This window comes from Balaenoptera borealis (assembly GCF_965194805.1).
Source record: "Balaenoptera borealis genome assembly, chromosome: 14".
NCBI lineage: Eukaryota > Metazoa > Chordata > Mammalia > Artiodactyla > Balaenopteridae > Balaenoptera > Balaenoptera borealis.
The window spans coordinates 66,582,205-66,596,453 of NC_138875.1; positions in this window are offsets into that span (position 1 = coordinate 66,582,205).

The window sequence follows — 14,249 nt, forward strand, 5'->3', positions numbered from 1 at the left end:
ACACAAAGAATCAACCAGGTGTCGCCGGGGACCCTTCCCTGGAGGCCTCACCTGTGCCCTGAGTGAGGAGGGTGAGAAGGAGCAGAGCCTAGGCCATGGTGGAGACACGCCAGTCGCTGCCTTCTGAGCCCCAGCCCTGGGCCTGGGCCCCCAGACCTCTCTTATCCCCTCCCCCTCAGAGGAGGGAGGGGCCTCCATGCAAATCAGCTTCCTGCACCTGCCCCTCCTCATTCTCTCCTCAGCCCCTTTGACCTGGCCCTGGACACTAGATTTTCTGCATCTTGGGGGGAGAATATAGCTCAGGGATTAAAATCTTTTGACACAAGGATGACATGTATATGCAGGAGCATGAATTGTTTGTAGCTGGTTTGCAGGGAGAGAAAGACCAGCTAAAGGCCCTCAGGCAATGAGCTCCTGGACCTTCAGTGTTTCTGCTGGGACAGGGCTGTGTCTCTGGGAACCTCAGTGCAGGGGACACTCCACAGCGCCCTCTGTTGGACGCCCATCTCCAAGTTCTCTAACTTTGGGAAAGGGTCACGCCCACCAGGGGAAACACCTGCTGTTTGCTGGGAAGCTGGTGGGACCCTGAGCTGCAGCCTTGTCCCATCTCCGCCCCCACCTCTTTGTTCTGAAGCATCTGCACATCGAATCCACGAGCAGGTCCTTGACCACTAGCCCCCCCGCCCATTCTAGCCCCACTGAGCGCCAAGGGCACTCGTGTGAGGCCACCCATGGGGGGGCGGGGGCACCAGGCAGAAGCCAAGTCCTGAACCCGAGTCTGCCCTCCCCACTCTCCCCTTTGCCCTCTGAGCAGACAACTGTCCTTTCTCAGCTTCTGATTCTCACATGACAACTGAAGGCCATGAGCCCACTGGCCAGTGTCCTGACTAAGAAGAGGTTGACAAGAGGAGAGTGCAGATGTGATAAAGGGGCCTTTCTAGGCTCATGGCTCTGCCATTTGTTATGAAGTTGATCATCAAAGATTTCACCCCGTTTCATCTGTGTGTTACTGCTCTGGTCAATAGACGGGGTTTTCCTGCTTGTTTCCTCCACCTCCCCACATCCTCAGGCCACGAGAAAAGTGACCTTCTGCGGAATTCCCTGTTGGTCCAGTCATTAGGACTCCCCGCTTTCACTGCTGCGGCCCGGGTTCAATCCCTGGTCAGGGAAGTAGCATCACACAAGCCTCGTGGTGTGGCCAAAGTAATAATCATCATAATCATAATGATACTACTAATAACAACAATAATAATACTAATTCAAAGTACATATTCCAAAAAGAACAGCAACATAGAGACTCTGGACTGAATTGTTTAGGGAGACTGTCTTCCTGCAGGGCTGTCCCCGGACAGGGTTCACCGATGCCAGGAAAGGGACAACTCTGAGACCCAGAGTCTGTCCCCAACCCTCCCTGGCTCAGCCCACTCAGATGCAGGTCAAAGAGGAGGGACAACAAACATGAAAACCACACGGTGTCATTTGTCTTCATCCCTCTTCAGGGTCTTCAGATCTCCTCTCAGCTGCCAATGCTTCTACCACAGATGCAGATGAGCAACCAGCAGAGTCACAGCAACGGAGAGCCTGTGAGCTCAGGGCAGGTTTTGGTCTCACTTCTCCATGAACTTGGATCATTGTGCATAGTGTTACCACTTCTATATGAGCTACAGTAATAATCGGCCTCGTCCTCAGCCTGGAGCCCAGAGATGGTCAGGGAGGCCGTGTTCTCAGACTTGGACCCAGAGAAGCGATCAGGGATCCCTGAGGGTCGTTTATAGACCTTATAAATCAAGATTTTGGGGGCCGTGCCTGGGCGCTGTTGGTACCAGCTGACATAGTTATAACCCCCGATGTCACTGCTGGTTCCAGCACAGGTGATGGTGACTGTCTGTCCCGGATTCCCGGACACTGAGGGAGGCTGAGTCAGGCCAGACTGGGCCCAGGACCCTGCAAAGAGGAGAAACACACTCTGGTCAGTTCCATGTGGGGCCCAGGTCACCCTGAGGACAAAGACACAAAGGATCAGCCAGATGTCCGTGGGTTCCCTTCCCTGGAGGCCTCACCTGTGCCCTGAGTGAGGAGGGTGACAAGGAGCAGAGCCCAGGCCATGGTGGAGACACGCCAGTCGCTGCCTTCTGAGCCCCCAGCCCTAGGCCTGCTCCCCCAGACCTCTCTTATCCCCTCCCCTCCAGAGGAGGGAGAGGCCTCCATGCAAATCTGCTTCCTGCACCTGCCCCTCCTTCCCACCTCTGCTCAGCCCCCTATGACACGGTTTGTTCCAGATTCTTCTGCATCCCTGGATAGCAGAGATTACTGGAGAATCAACTCCTTCACATGGTGTGTGAGGACAGACCGAGTCCATGACATGATGTGGGAAAGGAATCCAGCCCGGGATTTCCTGTCTCTCCTGGTGTGAGAGTCATCGTGCTTCCTGGGGGAGGAATCCCAGCAGGTCCCCTCTGTGCTCTTGGGACAAAGGAGAGGCCCTGAGCCCAGGCGGCTGAAGGATCCATCTGCCCCACTTTCCGGGAGTCAGAGGCAGAGCTGGGCACCAGAATCCCCTCAACTCCTTTTTGAAAAAAATTTTATTGAAGGGACTTCCCTGGCGATCCAGTGGTTAAGGCTCTGCGCGTCCACTGCAGAGGGTGTGGGTTTGATCCCTGGTCGGGGGACTGAGATTCTGCATGCAGAGCAGCATGGCCAAGAAATAAAAAAAGAAAGAAAAAGGAAAAAAAGAAAATACAAACAAAAATTTTATTGAAGTATAGTTGAATTACAATGTTGTGTGAATTTCTGCTGTACAGCAAAGTGACAGGTATACATTTATATATACACTCTTTTTTGTATTCTTTTCCATTATGGTTTATCACAGGATATTGAATACAGTTCCCTGTGCTATACCGTGGAAGCTTGTTGTCTATCCATGCTATGTATAGTAGTTTGTATCTCCTGATCCCAAGCTCCCAATCCATTCCTCCCCCAGACAGAGCTCCCTCTTTTCCCCCTCAGTTGAGAGGGTCCTCATGTTCCCCTCCAGCCTCTGTCTCTGCAGTGCTCTGAGTCTGAGGCCCGAGACTGAGCCCTGGGCCATTTATTAGCACTTTTGAAGATGATTTGTTGGTGTACAAATGCATTGGGACATAAGAAGTGTTCCATGGGGAGTCCCTCTTGAAACTTCATACAGGACAGTATAAGCCACAGGTACCTTCCCCAAATCCTGACCCTTGCTGCCCCCTGGTGGCTGCAAATGGTGCCAACCAAGCCCCAGGAACCTGAGGGACAGAAAACAACCCAGTTCCCAGGCGGGCCACTGTGCAGCTCATTGCAGGACGTGTCCCAAGAGCAGGTCCAAGTCTGTGTAAATGAACTGACATGGAAAGCACAGTTCACAAAAAGCTGGATGGAATTAACCACCTGGACTCAACTTGGCAGAGAATCTGATTAAACCAAAATGCCAACATAGGATTTAGACACGACCTGTAGTTTCACCACATAATACTGGCCACACAAGGATACACTGAAATCACTGGGCATAAGGAAAACCAGAACTTCTCAACTGTATGGAAGGGAAAGTTAACAGAGCGTGTCTCACAGATCTGCTGGATTTATGTCACAAAGATGTTCAACCAGTTTGTTAAAAATAATGCAAGAAATAAGGACAGAACCTCCTGAAGTCAATAGAGAGATAGAAAGTCTCAGCCAATATATGGGAGAAAAATCTAAAAAAGAGTGATATATGTATAACTGATTCACTTTGCTGTATAGCAGTAACTAACACAAGAGTGTAAATCTACTATATTCCAATAAAAATTTTTTTAAAAAAGAAAGTCTCAGCCAAGCAATAGAAGGTGGAACAAAATAGACAGTGAACCTACTACAGGGAACACAGCAGCAGACGGTATTCATGACAGACAGAGCATTGGATAATGAAAGATTTCTGACTCAAAGTCATTGCAATGGAAACAGTTCCATATCCAACACAGAGGGGGAAAATGAATTTAAAAGAATGAAAAAGTATCCACAAGTTGTGGGACTTCAATTGACCTAATACACAAATAATTGGGGTTCCCAAAGGAGAAGAGACAGAGAGGCACAGAGAAACCCTCATATCCGGAAACTCAACAAAACCCAGCGTCTTGAAATGTGAAGGCAATCACATCTAGTTTCATTGTAACAAAATTTTCATGTGTGGATAGTTTTTGAGACCCCTCTTCAGGTGGATTGACTATTGATACGTTAGGAAAATGTCAGCTAAAGAAATAGTTCTGGGACTTACCAGGTGGGCCAGTGGTTCAGACGTTGTGCTTCCAATGCAGGGGGCACGGGTTTATTCAATCCCTGGTCGGGAAACTAAGCACCCACATGCCGCGCAGTGCGGTCAAAAAAAAAAAAAAAACCAGTTCCCTGCGGATTCTACCACAATGTTTCTCCCTCTCTCTCCCTCTCCCCAACCTCACAACACAAACGCCCGTTCCAGAGTTCTTCACTCTGGTTATTATGGGTGACGTGGAATGAATGCACAACTATGATTGTTTCTTTTAAACCCAAGTCAAACAATACTGATAGTCAGAGTCATATATCAGAGTTCAGGAAGAGTCCAGAAAAGCACAAATATGGAAGCCAAGAGGCATGTCGACAAGTGTTTACTGACTTTTTCCTGAGAAAGGCCAGTCACAGATCTGCAGTGGTGCTAAGTAGACCTGTCATTCCTTAGGTCGTGATCAGTGGTGAGTATGGCTATGATGAGCTGAGATAACTTAACAATTGTAATGAGTGTGAGTCCTTACAGAAGCAGGTAGATCCCCAGATTCTCTCTCCTCTTAGTCATGAAGCTGGTAGACCACTGCCCACTAACCCCTGTGCACAGATTTGTTCTAGGGAAAGGGTAAACCACATGTCCTGAATAAGGGGGCATGGCAGAGCTGACTCTGTGGGGATCAGGAGGAGAAGCCTGTGTGCCTCCAGAGTTTTGTAGCCTCTGTCCACCTCTCTGGAATGGCCATCTCCCATGGAGGCCTTTCTCCAATTGTCAACAGGCCAAAATATTCACCTACAAGGAAGCTGACATCATCCAGGTGCTGACATACCTGACACCATCCTGTAAGGTTGGATGCGTGTCGCCCGGATTCTGATTTGTACTTTATGTCTGGACTAGGCTTGTCTTGACATGATCCATTTTCTAGGGTCTTGATCAGCCAGGAACAATCTCTCTCGCTTCCTCCCAGTGAAGTGATCTCAGACAACTCCTGGAGTCCATGTCCCGCTGAATAGCAGGAAATGTGGGACAGCTGATCCCCTGACAATATTCCCCTTAGAGATGCAGGACCCACCCACATCCCACAAGGCCAGATGCCTGACTCTAGGGTTCCTTGTCTTTCCTCTGGGACCCTGTCTGCCATCTTCAGGACAGGCTCCAGGAAATCCAGGGAAGCTCCGCCCAGGACCAACCTGAGCCTCTGTCAGGGTCCATGTCTCTTGGGGCCTCACCTGTAGACACACTACCCTTTCCTCACTCAGCGGGTTGGACGCTTGTACCCACTGTTTCAAACTATGTTGTTTGGGGGATGCATACCTAGGAAGACTGGGGCAGGAATGTAAAGAAAGACCATGGAATGATTAACCCTGAAGTCAGCAAACCAGCTAATCGGGGAGTGGGGTAGACAGATGTGTTTGCGGGGTAGATTTCGTCTGGGGTTATGTGGTTTCTGTTTATTATTCCTCCTTAAATCGTGAGTGTGCATTTCACACATTCTTCTTCAGGAATGCTGCATTTCAAAATAAAAGGAATTGTGCAAAATACACTGAAAGAGACATGACTACTTTTCCTCTCCTTAGCTACATAGACCAGGATTCATACATGGAGGAAATTTTCATGAGAAACTGCAAGTATAAGGTGAAAACCTACTCTTGAAGCCTTGGATGTGGTAGAAACACTCACCTGGAATCTTTGAACAAAGAAAGTGGGAAGAAAAAGACAGAGCCAGTATCGGAACAAAGACCTTCTCAGGCTGTTTGATGCAGCTGAGACCCTGCCCCCTCCCTGCCCATCCAGCTCGTCCAGGACACATGCAAACAACACATACAGTGAAGGGGAGATGCCCCCACCAGGGATCCTTGGGAGGCTCTGAGAAGGAGAGAAGATGAAACCTTGACTGCCTCCTGAAGACGTCCCTGAGGGGAATGTCGTGTTTTTATTTCATCTCGTGAAGTGAGGTGAACCTAGAATTTTCATTCCTTAGACCCCGAAAGGATCACTCTGTAGTGGGTTGTGACAGGAGAGAGAAAAAATGAATGTGGATCTGTGAATTGATTACTTGATCCATCAGATGAAGTACATCCTTATAATGCAGTATTATTCGGCTGTAAGAAGGGGGAAGTAGTGAATATGCTTCCACAGGAATGAGCCTTGAAACATTAGGATATGTGGGGGGATTCTGGCACAAAGGTCCGAGGGAGACAGGGAGGGACTGCAGGTGGATGAGGTGTGTCTTGAGGGGCAGGAAGCATCTGGACTCTGGAGTGATCATGGACTAACTTGTCAATACATTAAAAACCCTGATTCTACACCTTAAATGATGACTGTGATTTCATGTGAACTCTGTCTAAAAGAAATGTATTAAGCCTTAGATGCTGATGGATGAAACCTATTCCCAGTGGTTCAGAAAATGAATGTTTTGTTTATGTGTGTGGGTGTGTTGAGTATGTATATTTATGGATGTTTATATATGTATACACATCCAAGTACATACATATACACACACACACACACACACACACACACATATATATAGGCAGAGAGAGAAAATGAGAGATAAGCTGACATAATGAAAAGTGAAGATGACAATAGTTAAAAATGATGGATCTGGGAAAAAGGTATGAAGCAGTTCTTTATGAAATCTTCAAATTCATTTAAGTTTGTAATTATTGGCAAATAAAATAATAACAAACAAGCAACAAATGAAAGCCTGTATTTAAGAGTGAAGGGGCTGGAGGGAGCTAAAGGGAGGTTTTGGTCTCACTTCCCCATGACCTTGGACCACTGTGCAAAGTGCTACTACTTGTATATGAGCTGCAGTAATCATCAGCCTCGTCCTCAGCCTGGAGCCCAGAGATGGTCAGGGAGGCCATGTTCCCAGACTTGGAGCCAGAGAAGTGAACAGGGATCCCTGAGGGTCGTTTATTGACATCATAAATCAAGATTTTGGGGGCCGTGCCTGGGCGCTGTTGGTACCAGTCTGCATCGTTATATGTCCCGATGTCACTACTGGTTCCAGCACAGGAGATGGTGACTGTCTGTCCTGGATTCCCGGACACTGAGGGAGGCTGAGTCAGGGCAGACTGGGCCCAGGACCCTGGAAAGAGGAGAAACACACTCTGGTCAGTTCCGTGCTGGGGCCCAAGTCACCCTGAGGACAAAGACGCAAAGGATCAGCCAGGTGTCCATGGGGTCCCTTCCCTGGAGGCCTCACCTGTGCCCTGAGTGAGGAGGGTGACAAGGAGCAGAGCCCAGGCCATGGTGGAGACGCCCCAGACGCTGCCTTCTGAGCCCCCAGCCCTGGGCCTGCTCCCCCAGACCTCTCTTATCCCCTCCCCTCCAGAGGAGGGAGGGGCCTCCATGCAAATCTGCTCCCTGCACCTGCCTGTCCTCACCACCTCTGCTCTAGCCCTTGACTCTGGGAACGTCTGCGTCCCTGGACAGCAGAGCTGCCTGAGAGATTAAAACAGGTTATCATGTATTTTCTGATTCAGGACAGACTGAGAAGGTGACAGAGGCCAGGACCCGGAGCCCAGCTGGCTGTGTCCTCTCCTCCTGTGGGGGATCATGGTGGATGCAGAGGGATCCTAGGACTCCCCTCCTTTTGCAAGGAGGAGGGGAGCAGGGCATCTATGCTGGGGAGGAGAGGACATCCCGTGACCCCTCTTCCAGGGACTCAGGCAGAGCCGGGGACCCTCTCCTTGTCCCTCATGCCCTCCCCAGTCCCCTAGGCTAAGGTGCTCAGGCATCACTCTCTCCGCTGCTCTGTGGTGGTTTGAGGTTGGAGATGCTCCCTGGCATGTCCACTACAGGAATTATGGGATATAGTAGATATCGGACACCCCTCCCTCGTGACCTCCTTAGGCCTGGCTCGGGAGCAGCTGCTGAGATTTTGACCAGGACGGAATGACAACACAGACAACCTCCCCCAAATCCGGGCCCTGCTGCCCCCCGGTGGCCTCAGTGGTGAGAGCTGAGCCCAGGGAGATAGCTGAGTTGGGCTGGACACCCAGGTCTCCCCCTCCGCAGCTCAGTGCTAGGCCCGCATCCCTGCAGACAAGCCTCACCTTCCCTCGACTTCCTCCAGAATGAGGTACGTCACCTGCAAAATCAGGAGGCCCAGATGCCCCCCTCAGGGTCACCTTGCTCGTCCCAGGAGGGCCTTGTCACAGGGTTTAGTGATGGGGGATGGAAGTGGGCTCAGGGCCGAGGGAACCTGAGATATAAGTTAATCCTATCTCGTTAAGGATGCGGAGGAGAGAAACAGGCCCCTGAGAAATGCCTGAATCCTCAAATGTAGAAAAAAGGATAATGTGAGACACAGAGAGAGCTCCGTCCAGATGGAGAATGACCCAGGGAATCAAGGGGGAGATTCTGGGGCTGAGGCTCTGGAGGAGGGACCGGGTCAGGAGGGGCCTGGGGGTCCAGCTCTGGGTCCTATCCTCGGGGATGGGGGTCATGGGGACACAGACTTTCCCTGTCTTCCCCTTTGTGCCTTTGAGACGCCCTCACCTCAGAGCCTGGCACCTTCCTGAGGTAAAAGCTCTTCATCACAGACACGCTTCCCCAAGGGTGTTTTTCCAGAAACAGATGAGTTTGCAGTAAATATTACACTCAGGATGACGGGCCCTTTCTGGATGGAAATGGACATGACCCCTCGGGCAATGGACTAGGAGTTTATGAAACACAAATACTCTGATGAAGGTTTTTAGTGTCACTGTTCGTATCACACGACCACATTCCAGGAGCTAAGGGGGTGAGGCCCTGGCCGAGCTTGGGGTGGGTGAAGGGGGGCCTCTGGGGACGGGAAAGGAAAAGTGGGCGGGGAAGTGTTAGCTCTGGGTTTGAGACAATCGTTGGTGTGTGTTTCACAGAGGTATGTGCTGTACTATGTAGACATTCACTTAATGATGTCTTTTTTTGAGATTATAATAAAGCGGGGACTGGTTCAGGAACTTCTCACAAGTCAATCAGTCACGCATCTGACACCAGGTCAGATCCCAGCGGTTTGGGTCTTTGTCTGCGGGGGTCGCTGTGGACAGGCCTCCTGTGATCACTCCAGGCGTCCAGTGCTTCCTGCAAGAAGCAAACCCCGGGGTCACGGGAGCTGCCTTGCCTCTGCTGCACGTTTGTTCATACAAGCAGCAACTCAGGGCCCCTCATGATTCGGGCGTCACAGTTGAATTAAAAATTCCTGAGATGTTTGCGCCCACTCAATAAAACATGACGGAAATATAATAAGAATGACTGCCACAAAAGGAGGAAAATTACTACTAACACATAATAGGAGTAATAAGCAATAAAGTAAAAGCATATACCTATTAAGAATCACTAAAATCAATTACTGGATTCTTATACTTCTGGAAAAAATTAAATATGGGATTCATTAAATACTAACAGTTTAAGAAAAGAACGTCATAATAGCCAGAAAAGTTTAATGACACCTGACCCAAATTCAATGGACGCAGGAAGGTACCAGGCCAGCGATGCTGATCCCTCGTTGCTGTGAATAATAACAACCCTGGCGGATACTCTGACCATAGGGACCGCTAAACCATTTCATGTTACCTCCACCCAAAGTGACATTCCTCTCATCATTGTATAAATATATTCATATATTCAAATATAGTATAATTATTTGAAGCTTCACAGGAAGCTGCCACTACAGCCTGAGACTCCACACATCGCACACCTGGAGGGTGGTGGCTCCAGAAATCTCCTATTGGAGCATCCTCTGCTCTCCACATCTGCCTTGTGGTTTTGTTGGAAATTCTCCATGTTGTAAAAACAGTGACCAATTTCTCAGCAGGAGACTGTGCTCCCACCTTTACAGGAGACACTCGTAGAGGCCATGGTGGCTCCCGCCGCCTGTGCACAGGTGACTCTTGGTAAAGATCCCACTGATGCCCTTACAGTCAGGGAGCAAGTCTCCCCACAGGTGCCACAGAGGATCCTGGGACAGTGGCCTCTGTGCCACCTCTGTCGTCTCCACCAGGACACACACCTGTCGGGCAGGTGTAGCCTCTCACCAGCCTTACGCACAAGGGGACGTGACTCAGGACATTGTTTGGTGTCCAGTAGCTGAGACCCCTCTCCCTGTGCTGTGACCCAGCTGCTGGGGGTCCCTGCATGACCTTGTTCCAGCCAAGGTGATTCAAGCATGATGATACTGACCTATGTGTTTATAGGGAAAGAAAGAAGGTAACAGGTAAAAGCTTAGAAAAAATAATGATGATGAGAACATTATGAGAAGATTGAGCTTCCTGTTAAGAGGACTGTATTAGTCAGGGTTCTCTAGGGAAACAAAACAAATAAAAATATATACATATAACTAAAGAAGAATTTTTTGTAAGGAATATATATATATAGGGAGAGAGCGAGAGAGAGATTAGTATTGATTATTGAGCAGGGAAGTCCCAGGAGCCACTCTCTACACCTAGAAAGCTGAGAAAGCTGGTGATGTAATTCAGTTTGTGTCCAAAGATTTGGGAACCAGGGGTCCAGTGATGTAAATTCCAGTCTGAGGGCTGAAGAAGTTGAGGTGAAATGTCCCAGCTCGTACAGTGAGAAGAGAAACAGACGTGAAATCCTCCTGCCTTTTCCTTTTTCTCTACACAGACCCTCAACAGATTGGGCGATGCCCACCCACACTGCGAAGGGCAATGTATTTACTGAGTCCCCAGATTCAAATGCTCATCTCATCCAGGAACACCTGCCCAGACCCATCCAGAAATGATGCTTCTTCTGGGTCCCCTGTGACCAGTCAAGCTGACACATAAAATTAACCCTCTCAGCGACAATCCACCGTGATTTGCCCCAGATTGAAGTCCCAGACAGGACAGGGCACTTTCAGAGCTAAAACTGGGAAAGTTCTCGCAAGATGGGAAAGCCATCTGGTGCTTATGCCTGGGTCCACCCAGATGTTCAAGCAAGTAGGTCGATGCTGACAATGTGGCATTATTTGGCAATAAGAATGAATGAAGTACTCATATGTGCTGCAACAGGAAAGAACCTTGAAAATATTATAGAGTGAGAGGAGCCAGGCAAAAAGGGCCACATAAGGTATTGTTGCATTCATGTGAAAAGTCTAGAACAGGCAGGAAGTATATTAATGGTTTGAGGGGCTTCCCTGGTGGCACAGTGGTTAAGAATCCGCCTGCCAATACAGGAGACTTGGGCTCTAGCCCTGGTCTGGGAAGATCCCACATGCCGCGGAGCAGCTAAGCCCGTGTGCCACAACTACTGAGCCTGCACTCTAGAGCCCGCGAGACACAACTACTGAGCCCATGTGCCACAACTACGAAAGCCCGCACGCCTAGAGCCCGTGCTCTGCAACAAGAGAAGCCACTGCAATGAGAAGCCTGCACACCGCAACGAAGAGTAGCCCCCGCTCGCCACAACTAGAGAAAGCCCGTGCACAGCAATGAAGACCCAATGCAGCCAAAAGTAAATAAATAAAATAAATAAATCTATAAAAAAAATGGTTTTGAGAGCTGGAGGGACTAGGGAAAGGGGATTGACTGGTGATGGATGAGGTGTTCCTTTTATGAGGATGAAAATATCCTGGAAGATAGAATGTTAGTGGATGTTCAAACTTGTGACTCTATTAAAAACCACTGGATGATTCACCTTAAAATGATGTATGTTATGGATTATGAATCCTATGTAAGAAAAAATACGAAGGCTTGGTTGCTGGTAGATACAAATTACTCTCAAATGATTCAGAAAATAAATGTTTATTGTGCCTGGGTGTGTGCTGTGTGTGCATATGGATGTGTGTGTGTATAGACATACCAATGCAGAGAGGGAATGAGAGAAAACGGGATATAAGAAAAGCGATTATGGCAAAGTATTTAAAATTCATGAATCTGGAAAAAGGTTATGCAGCAGTTCTCTATGTAACCTATATATTTTTGTTTAAGTTCATAATTGCTTGTAAAAAAACTAATAACAAAAGCAAATGAAAGCCTCAGTTTAGGAGTGAAGGGCTGAGTGATCTCAGAGGAGATATTGGTCTCAGTTCCCCATGAACTTGGGCCACTGTGCAAAGTACTACCACTTCTAGCTGAGCCAAAGCAATAATCGGCCTCGTCCTCAGCCTGGAGCCCAGAGATGGTCAGGGAGGCCGTGTTCCCAGACTTGGACCCAGAGAAGCGACCAGGGATCCCTGAGGGCCGTTTATTGACATCATAAATCAGGGTTTTGGGGGCCATGCCTGGGAGCTGTTGGTACCAGCCGACAGCATTATATTTCCCTATGTCACTGCTGGTTCCAGCACAGGAGATGGTGACCGTCTGTCCCAGATTCCCGGACACTGAGGGAGGCTGAGTCAGGCCAGACTGGGCCCAGGACCCTGCAAAGAGGAGAAACACACTCTGGTCAGTTCCGTGGGGGCCCAGGTCACCCTGAGGACAAAGACACAAAGGATCAGCCAGATGTCCCCGGGGTCCCTTCCCTGGAGGCCTCACCTGTGCCCTGAGTGAGGAGGGTGACAAGGAGCAGAGCCCAGGCCATGGTGGAGACACGCCAGTCACTGCCTTCTGAGCCCCAGCCCTGGGCCTGCTCCCCCAGACCTCTCTTATCCCCTAACCCCTCAGAGGAGGGAGGGGCCTCCATGCAAATCAGCTTCCTGCACCTGCCCCTCCTCATTCTCTCCTCACCCCTCTGACCTGGCTCTGCAGGTGTCCATGGACAGCAGGGCTCATCTGAGAGGATGGAAACTCTGTGACACGTTGTCCTTAGTCAGGACACTGACCATTACAGGGCCCAGGAAATGGGGCCATCCTGGGATGTCCCTGTCATCCACTATTTGAGTCAAAATGTCGTTGGCTAATAATCCCGATAATCACTCTTTGGGTTTTGCGGGTGGAAGGTGAGGACAGGGGCCCGAGGGGCTGGGGTGACTTAGAGAATCCACCCCGACTCCTCCCGACACCACAGGGGAGCTGGGGGTGTGCATCCCCCTCCCCAACCTGTCCCCCCAGCAGGATGGGCCCCCTGCCTCCCCTGTCCCTTGCCTCTGCAGGGCTCTGAGGAGGAGCCCTGGGACCTTTGTTGGCCTTCCTAGTAAAGGTTTTATGAAGCAGAACAGACTGGGGACACTGCACCCCACACTCTCCCTTAGGGGGTTAAGGAGGCCGCAGCTGGGGGCTTCATACAGGTCAGGAAACCACAGCAGAACCTCCCCAAACCCAGGCCCTCGCTGCCCCCTGGTGGCCTCAGATGGTGACGACGGAACCCCAGGGAGGCAGCTGAGTGGGGCTGACCCCCCAGCTCTGACCCCCCCACTTCCTCCTCCTCCTCCTCCCAGCTCAGCACCAGCCACCCAGTCCCTCCTCATCCCCTCCATGGGCTCATCCTTTGTCCTGCAGCCCCATCAGGACAGAATTGTCACCTTCCTCCCCAGGTGACTCAGAAGGGCCCTTGAAGGGTCTCTAATCTTGTCTCAGCATGACCTTGTCTCAGTGACAGTGACCTTGAGGAGATCTCAGCTCAGGGCAGGGGAACCTCACACGATAAATGACTCCACCCCCATAGGTACACGGATGAGAAATATGGGCCCATGAGATGAATCTGAATTCTCAAAACGCTTTGAAAAAGAATAATGTAAGAAGGATTTTAGTTCCGTCAGGATGGAGGGAGACCTAATGGAAAATGAAGGAAGATGCCAGGGTGTGCAGGGCTGGGAGGAGGGACTGGGTCAGAGTCGGCCTCAGGGCCCAGCCGCAGGGACCTCTCCTCAGGCAGGTCTGTCTGCCACGTGGTGCAAGTGAGGATCCTCCTCTGTCCCCTGTGCTCAGCGGGAGGTCCTCACCCCAGAGCTGGCGCCTCCCTGAGGTCAGGCACCTGTGTCCAGATGCTAGGCCCCTTGTGTCTTCTAGACAGAGGATCAGGGCTGCCTGGTCTTTCCCAAGATTGTCACTTTCAGTATCTGAAATGTCTAGTTCCTGATTATGAGGAAAGCTGACAATTGGTGTAATTGTCCTTTGCGTCCCAG